An 8,184-nucleotide genomic window follows, 5' to 3' on the forward strand; every position below is an offset into this window, starting at 1 on the left:
ATGAACCAGAATATACAGAAAGTGTTTGGCTTTTAGCATTGCATCCTGACAGGTATTTCTTGTTTGTATTGTTAAATAACAAAGGGAAACATTCGATGCCTTCCCAATAAATTAATGGGTTCATAGTCTTTGTTCATAGGGTATTGCATTTTATATGGTACATTAACATTTGTAATTATTCTAAAGCCTTTAAATCAGAGAATTTATGAGAAATCATCTGTATATTGCTTTGTGTATTTACCAGCCAAAGTCAGATCTTTTTCTTTCATCACATACATGACCCCCTTTACCCTTCACTTTGGCGTAACCAGCATGCTATTACTCTTTACTCTCCCCCCTTCCCTTTGAGGTAACCAGCATAGTCTTGTCTATGCCTGTGAGTTTTTGTTTGGTGTTCTCCCCAGTTCGTGTGTTGCTTACAATTTTCTTTCCCTCATATGGGTAAAATCATATTGTCCTTGACTTTTTCTCTCTGACTTCTTTCACTCAGCGGAATCTCCCAGTCCATACACATTGTAGCAATGGCAGGGTTTCATCTTTTCTCATGGTGGAGTAATATTGTGTGTATGTGCCTCATCTCTTTTATCCAGTTACCCACTGAGGGATATTTTGGCTGTTTTGATGTCTTTGTCACCACGAATAAGGCTGGAATGAACCTAGGGGTGCATATTTCTCATGTTACCCCCAAACTTTGTATAAAATTAATGAGAAAATTTAAAATTGTAATGTAGCAATGTGTTAAAATGGGGAGAAATAGCTTCCTATTCAATTCTAGGAACTCGATATGAGATTTTTGATTTTTTATTTTGAAATTCTGAAGTTATACCCTACATTCAATATTATTCTGTACTAGTTTCAGGGCTACAGCAAAGTGGCCACACAGTCATATACTCCACAGTGTGTTCCCCTTGATACTTAAAGTACAACCCTGCCCCATACATAGTTATTACAATATTACTGACAATATTTCCCATGTGGGATTTAGATTCAGATATGGAAGCCTGATCTGTGAGAATGTTTTCAAAACTGAAATTCATAGACAGAGACAACAGTAAGGTGGTAACCAGAGGGAATGTAGGTGTTAGTAATGAAGGGTAGAGGGGCCAAGTGCATGGTGATGCAAGATGATTTCACTTTGGGTGGTGAGCAAATATGCAATATACAGACCATGTATCATAAAAATGCACACTTGAAACTTACATGAGCTAACTAACTAATGCCATCCCAATAAATTTAATAAAAAATTAGCACAGCAACCCATATTGGTTCATATTTGAAAGGAACCTGTGTTCAGTGAAGTGCCTTGTTTATTATCACTTACAAAATCATAGAATTGTAATTTTAAAGTACTTTAGAGGGTATTTTTGTTAGTATAGAATTTTAATTTACCTCTTTAATAAGCCATACTCTTAAGAAACTAAGTTAAATGTTGCTTTTTAATTATTTTGTTTTAATTTTTTTTTTTTTAGAGATAGAAGAATGGAAGGAGAAAGAGAGAAAGAGAAACATCAATGTTGGTTGTCCCCCACATGACCCCCACTGGTGACTTGGCCCACCACCCACGCATATGCCCTGGCCAGGAACCAAATGGGACCCTCTGGTTCATAGCCGATGCTCAATCCACTGAGCTACACCAGCCAGGGCTAAATTATGTGTTTTAAATAGAGAAGTGTTAATCTAGCAGTTCAAGTTGAAAGCCTACTAATACTATCTGTCAGGTTTTATAGTATTGGATCTTTGATGACTTAAACAGCAGAGAATACATTATATACCCAGTTTCTACATCTAAATAATTTAACTGGCCAGTAGGATATTTATTCTGGGGAAATCTAACATTGATGATTAGTATGAATAAGGGCAGTAGATAGATCCTGCAGAAAGTAAGGAGTGAGAAAAAGAGAATTGTATATACACTACGTCATATCCTCATGCTCTTCAATAGGTGTGCCTTTATCAGTCTACAGCTTCAAGAATGGTAGAGCTTCTGAATACACTGGAAAAAGCAATGTGAATGAGGCAGGTAGAGTGGTCCTCACAGTTGGCTTGTAAAGAAAGATCTACCTTTCAGCACATCCTCCCTCTCTCTGCCCTCTAAATCTATGGAATGGAATCATTGTCTGTCTTTGAACATAAGTGATTTTGTAATTTTCCTCTGCAAGAAATAATCAAAAAAAATTTGATCTGTGTTTATAGTTGTACAAGTCTTCTCTCTTGTTTACCTTTGTCCTTCACCATCAGATGTAGGGGAATCTGAGGAATAATTATTTAAAATCCGTTTTCGAACTCCTGTATTACGCTGTGTCTTGTGTTTATTTTTTATGGTATCTTATTATGCCTCCCGAGTAAACCCTGGATGTCTTAGGGGATCAGCTTCTAAAATTCCTCAAGAAAGGAAATTCTTTTGAAGAAGAGTTTTTAAAAGACTATTGATCTCACTGAATCATCTCATTAATATTCTCATTACTTGTGGATATTTATTTCTTAAATAGAATTTCTCCTTCCTGATTTGATCCTTTTTAAAATTTTATCCTATACAATTCTTTCTATGATGTATGGATCCCACTTTTTCCATGTTGTTCAACTTGCTTCTAGTCTAGATACATTCCATCACAGGTGAATACTACTACTCATGTATAATCCAATAGATGATTCCTGAGATGTATAATCTTAGACTATGCCTAAATAGGACTTTATAGAGTATAAAACTCTTTTTATCCTTTGTCTATGTCTATAATTCTCACCACATTGACAAAGACTCAGATGATTCCCTGTGATACAATGTTGATAGTGAAGCATTCATGAATATTAATTATAGTTATCACTTATTGAACGTTTATTAGGTGCCAGCCAGTATTCTAGGTATTTATTTGTAATAAAGCAACAACCCAAGGGGCAGGCTCTATTGTTATCCCCATTGTAAAAAGGATGAAACTTAGGCCCAGAAAGGTTTCTTAGGTTGCCCAAGGTCACATAGTGGTAAGTGGCGAGGCTAGAATTTCAGTACAAGGCAATGTGCCTCCAGAGTCCATGTGATTAATCAGTGTGCTATACTCTCCCTAAAAGGGTGTCCTGAGTATTAAATATGAATACAGTGAAGGGAATAACTCATAATAAGTATTTGGTTTCTGTAATGATAAATTGCCACTTACCACTGGATAGCCTTTTTGAGGAACAGTTATAGGCTGGACATTTCTATTTTATTCTAAAAATATGAAAAAGTCAGTAGAGTAGAATGTAAGATGGGGTTGCACAAAGGGTCCCATGGAAGGGAAGACTGGACAAGGTTTCGGAGATTCTCTACTTCCAGCCCTTTATCTTTCAAAAAGCAAACTGAGACAGAGATGGAATTACATTTAGAAATGACAACCCCATGTCTTCTTACACTGACATTGGTGCCTTCCCATTACTATGCTGATTTTTGGAATCTGGGCACCAAAGCTCCATTTCTGAGTACTCTCAGTACCTTTTAGGAATTATAAATATAACCATGTCACATTGTATTTTTCTTTCTATTTAGTGTCTGAAAAGAATTCTCATTCTAAATACCTGGATCACTGCAATAGTTTTGACAGAAATCGTAGCTGCTGGTAACATAAGAGTTCATGATTGTCATGAGTCAGCGAAGTTCAAAAATGTTTGGTGAAAATCTAAATAGTGTCTCTCTGTAAAGGGTTGTAGGATAGACAAAGATTACATAACTTCTTAAAAATTCAATACTATAAAAAAGAAGCAGAAAAATTGCTGACCGTCACAGAGATCTACTGGGTAATTGCTTTAGGGAACAATCGGCTAATTTTGTCATAATTTGATGTATTCCAGTCTGTGGAAATTTAATGAGAGATCCATGAAGAGTGAGCATCCTTTGAGACATAAAGGAATGAATACCTAGTAGCAATTTATCATAGTTTAAGTGTGTTATTCCAAAAAAGACATTATTTTTGATGCTACATCAGTTATACTCCCCACAAATGTTGCCAACTCACAGGACTGACATCATGCCAATTTGTTTAGAGATTTTGTTTTGCCACTACCAGAGAGTAAGTCACTGCTGGCTTGTGTGCCCAGGACTGACAGTTTAACTAGGCTCTATGAAAGACACAGTTGGCTGTGGGGTCTTTGATACATTTCTCTGTTGACCATCTACAAAGACCGAGAGGGAAAACATTGACCTGTAACCCAAACCAAATCATCTGAGGAGAAACAGAATTGTCAAGGGAAGATGCAACAGGCTATTAAGAAGAACTAATAGATCTTCACCAGAACTTTATTGTGTGTAAACCCCCGTAGAAGATAAAATAATGAATATATACTGCAAGATATAATGGATATATTCATAGTGTGCTCACCATTTCATTACAGGTCCCTTCTCCTGACCTCTCCTCCTAGAAACAGGCTTTAGAAAAGACTGAATGGAATATAGTAACAACGTGACAGAATTTGTCCTCCTGGGCCTCACTCAGGATCCTGGGAGCCAAAAAGCATTATTTCTCATATTTTCACTCATTTACCTTGTGACTCTGGTGGGCAACCTGCTCACTGTGGTGACTGTTCTTGCCAGCTCCTCTCTGGGCTCCCCCATGTACCTCTTCCTTGTCTATCTTCACTCATGGATGCATCGTATCCCAGTGTCATTTCACTGAAATTGATTATAGACCTCCTCTGTGGTCAAAAGACAATTTCCTTCTCAGCTTGCATGGGACAGCTCTTTTTGGAACACCTTTTTGGAGGTGCTGAGATCTTCCTTCTGTTGTCCATGGCCTATGATCGCTATGTGGCCATCTGTAAACCACTGCACTACATAACCATCATGAATAGACAGGTTTGCATCCTGCTGTTGGTGGTGTCCTCAGCTGGAGGTTTTGTTCATTCTTTGGTTCAACTTCTCTTTGTGTACAACCTCCCTTTTTGTGGCCCCAATGTCATTGACTACTTCATGTGTGACATGTACCCACTATTACAACTTGCCTGTAGTGACACCCATGTCTTAGGCCTTACTATGGTTGCCAATGGTGGAGCAATCTGTACGGTCATCTTTATTTGTCTACTAACATCGTATGGAGTCATCCTAAGTTCTCTTAAAACTCACAGTCAGCAAAGCCCTGTCTACCTGTGGTTCCCACATCATGGTGGTTGTTCTCTTTTTTGTTCCCTGCATTTTTATGTATGTTAGACCTGTTTCTAACTTCCCCATTGATAAATTCATAAGTGTAGCTTATACTGTTGTCACTCCCATGTTGAATCCTCTAATATACACTTTGAGAAATTCAGAAATGACAAATGCTATGAAGAAACTGTGGTGTAGGATGTTAGCTATAGATAGACTGAGAACATGTCATTCATATTGAATGCACCTGTTACTAATTCTGAAGCAACAAACAAGTAGTTCATTCTAACAATGGATGAGTTAGTCAACCCAATGAGTTTTCTTGGGATGCTTGTCTTTATTCATAGAAGGTATCAAAAAGTAGAGCAAATTGTCGTGTAATGTTAAAATCAATCTAACACAGAAATTCTGAAGGGTAAATAAAAAGGCAGAAACATTTTTTCTATTATTAAGAAAATAAGCAAAATCACCTTGTAACTTTTTTTATTGTCCAGTTCCAGTTGTCCTGATTTTATTTCTGTTGCTCTCCCCTGCTCCACACCACCAACCCCCACCTCATGGTCAACGTATCCCACACTGTGCATGCCCATGAATCCCTTATTCATGTTTCTTGGCTTGCCTCTTCCCCTTTTCTCTACTCTTCCCCTACCTCCTCCCCTCTGATCATTGTCAGTTTGTTCTCTATCATTTATATTGAAATGTGCTTTAGAAGAATTTATTATTCCCATAGAAAGTGAAAAGGAGGCTACCTTGAAAAATTTTGGTTTTACCCCAAATAATGAGAAATCAATTTGGCTAATGTTTAGAATGAGTTTCTAATGTGAAAACAGTGGTATGTATGTTTGTATGTATGTAGTTATTGTATGTCTTGATTGATTGTTGTTCAAGTACAGTTGTCTCCATTTTTACTCCACCATGCTTCTCTGCCCCAGCCATGTCCACCTCCACCTGGTAAACTTACCCTCTTTCTCTTTGTCCATGTGTCCTTCATACATGTTCCTTTATGGCCCTTCCCCTATTTCCCCACAGCATCCCTCTCCCCATCCCCTCTGGTTACTGTCAGTTTGTACTTTATATCAAATATTTGATGTTTGTTATTGTATGCATACAACAGGTTTTAGCAGCTTCCTTAAGCATTTTGTCTTCCAGATTATTTCTGTTCCTCTTTGTGATGCCTGTGCATTTGAAGTTCAGGATGTCTAAATTGGAGATGATACCATGTTGGTTAAATGGACAATCATGGAACAGTTTTGTTAGATGTGATGTTGGGTTCCTTCACAGTTTGGGATGAATCCAAATGGGATGGTTGACAAAGAAAACAGATGGTAGTTCTTGATTAGAGTGTAGAATACCTTTCTGATCCAAGTTGTAAACATGTTTTCATGCTTTTCCTCACTGGTTATTATGTGCCTTTTTGCCATTCTTACAAGTATAGATAAGCTTAGTTTGACTTCATGACACCAAAGATTGGGCAAAGAAATGTATTATTTTACATAGGAATGTGTTCCCTAAAAGTTGCCTTCATCTTCAATACTTTAAATTGTACACTTAATAATGATTTGTTTTTATATAAACAAAATTTTATTTTTCAATCTTAAATAAAAAAGTTTTATTTCCTCAGTGTGTAGCCTCTCCAGAATATCACAAAGTAGGAAGAACATGGAATTGCTTCCACTGTATTTTAGGAACATCATCTATGTTTTGTAAGAGTTTCTTTATTTTCTAACTAAAAAACATTAAAACCTTTCTTACTTAAAAATTTTATTATGTCCTTCTTCATGTATACCAATAATATATGCAATTTATACCCAGAATACGATCAATATTGAAATTACTTGTGTATACCATTCCCCTGTTTCCAGATGTAATCCTAATGTTGACTTTTATATTTATCCTAGTTAAAAATAGTTTAACTGCATATGTATGTATCCTTAATTTATAGTGTGTACTGTTTCATATTCTTTACCTTTATTAAAATCATGCTACATAGTACTAAGTTTTCTGAGTCTTTTATCCGTAATGTTGACTTCCTCAGATTTAATCATGTTGTTGCTCATCTCTGTAGACCCAACAGTTCTGTGCTCTGTATAATTCCATGTCTAAATATACCATGTGTTTTGAACTGATTCAGCCAATGTCCTACTGTATGCTGCTATGGACATCGTGAAAGGAGTTACTTTGTGTTGGGTAGGCTATTTGCATGCTCACTTTTATGGATGGTTATAGTTTTCTCCTAAAGATGTTTTATCAGTTACATTCCTGCTTGTATTTATACATGTGTGTTTTTGTTTCTGTGTTTGTGTGTGTGTAAAGAATTTAAATCTACTTTACTAAGGTTCTTCTGGTGTGATAAAACTAAATTTTTCAACACATTTTCAAAGATGCAACCTACTTTCCTAATCAGATATGTCATATTTACGATAAATTTTAAAGAGCTGTGTACCCAATTCTAGATTCTTTTTTCTTTTAATCGGTTTATTATTCTTAGGAGAATACTACACTATTATAGGACTTGTAAGTAGCTTTTGATATCTGTTAAGAGGTCTATTACGCAGTAGTCTTATTGAAAACAATTTTCTCTGCTTCCAGCAACTATTTCCACATAATTATTAGTACGATTTCAGAGGTCTTAGAAACCTACTAGCATTTTGACACACAGTATATTAAATGTCTAATTAACGTGGAAATGAATTGATATATTGATCATATTGAATCATTCTTTCTAGAAACATAAAAAATCTGAGTACATATTTAGGTCTTTAAGATTCAGTTAAGATTCACCTTTTGGGATATTGCTGAGCAGTAATGATATGAATGACTTTTGTTTTTAATATGTTTCTAATATTTTATATCCTATTTCTCATTTTATATTACTTATCAGAGGAATACCTGATAGAATAACTGTGAGTAGAGGAAATCTGAACTTAGCTTTAAGAGAAATGCCTGTGGTATTTCTGTCTAAAATGCATTTATTAAAAATGATCATCTCCAGTGTCCTCCAAGAAAAAGTATCACTCTTCAAAAAAAACAACAACTACAACTGGAAACTGTTTACAAAGAGTTTACCAAATTAAAAACCA

The 8,184-nt window shown here is 35.9% G+C and overlaps 1 pseudogene; it reads left to right on the forward strand.

Moving 5' to 3' along the window:
- The first annotated feature begins 4,409 nt into the window (after positions 1 to 4,409).
- Positions 4,410 to 5,388, forward strand: LOC118974518 (olfactory receptor 4A5-like; annotated as a pseudogene).
- The last annotated feature ends 2,796 nt before the right edge of the window (positions 5,389 to 8,184 follow it).

This window comes from Sturnira hondurensis, unplaced genomic scaffold (assembly GCF_014824575.4).
Source record: "Sturnira hondurensis isolate 20B ecotype Veracruz unplaced genomic scaffold, ASM1482457v3 Scaffold0019433, whole genome shotgun sequence".
Taxonomy (NCBI): domain Eukaryota; kingdom Metazoa; phylum Chordata; class Mammalia; order Chiroptera; family Phyllostomidae; genus Sturnira; species Sturnira hondurensis.